General features: G+C 33.0%; 1 non-coding gene across 1 annotated transcript; it reads right to left on the reverse strand.

The window, feature by feature from the left end:
- Positions 1-235: 235 nt before the first annotated feature.
- LOC143672253 (U6 spliceosomal RNA) lies at positions 236-345 on the reverse strand. Its single transcript, XR_013169723.1, has one exon. It is a non-coding gene; the product is annotated as a U6 spliceosomal RNA (small nuclear RNA).
- Between the last annotated feature and the right edge of the window lie 477 nt (positions 346-822).

An 822-nucleotide genomic window follows, 5' to 3' on the forward strand; every position in this document is an offset into this window, starting at 1 on the left:
ATATTCGTGTGCTTCATATTATCATTCAATTCCCTGAGACCCTGCTCATATTTTTAAATTCTTTTCCGTATCTTTTTTTTTTTTGCATGTCAGATTTCAGATGTCCTGCCCTCTAGTTCACTAATCCTTTCTTCTGCCACTTCAAATCTGCTGTTGCAGGTCTCATCGTGTTTTTCATCTCTTCTATTGTGCCTTTCATATCCACAATTTCTGTCATTTTTTTTCAAACTTTTTTTAAAATATGAAATGCTTCACAAATTTGCATGTCATCCTTGCACAGGGGCCATGCTAATCTTCTTTGAATTGTTCCAATTTTAGTATATGTGCTGCTGCCAAAGTGAGCACTGTTTTTTCAAACTTTTGAGTACTTTTTTATGTTCACTGAATGTCTTCTTTATATCCTTCTTCTCTTTTGCCATATCTTCCCTCAACTCATTGATTTGATTTTTGATGTGATTTAGCATATTTGTTTGAACATCTTTAATTAATTGTTTCAACTCTTGTATCTCATTTGAAATGTTAGGTTGTTCCTTTTACTGGATCATATCTTCATATTGCTTAGTATGAATCATAATTTTAGATGGTGTCTAGGCATCTGATTCCCTTGATTCATTTTTTTCTAGAGGTCATTTTCACTCTTTTTCCTAAGGTTTTCTTGTTACTTGGCTTTGTTCTTTATCTGTTCTTTGGCATTCAGTTCACCTTTTTCTAGACCTCTAGCATAGCTTCTGTTTAACTGATTAGAATTTTTCAGCTCTTGTTTTTATGATTCTTGCCCTGCTATATGGGAGCTTTATTTTTTTTTTTTTGAGGAATATCACC

Source organism: Tamandua tetradactyla, chromosome X, assembly GCF_023851605.1.
Source record: "Tamandua tetradactyla isolate mTamTet1 chromosome X, mTamTet1.pri, whole genome shotgun sequence".
NCBI lineage: Eukaryota > Metazoa > Chordata > Mammalia > Pilosa > Myrmecophagidae > Tamandua > Tamandua tetradactyla.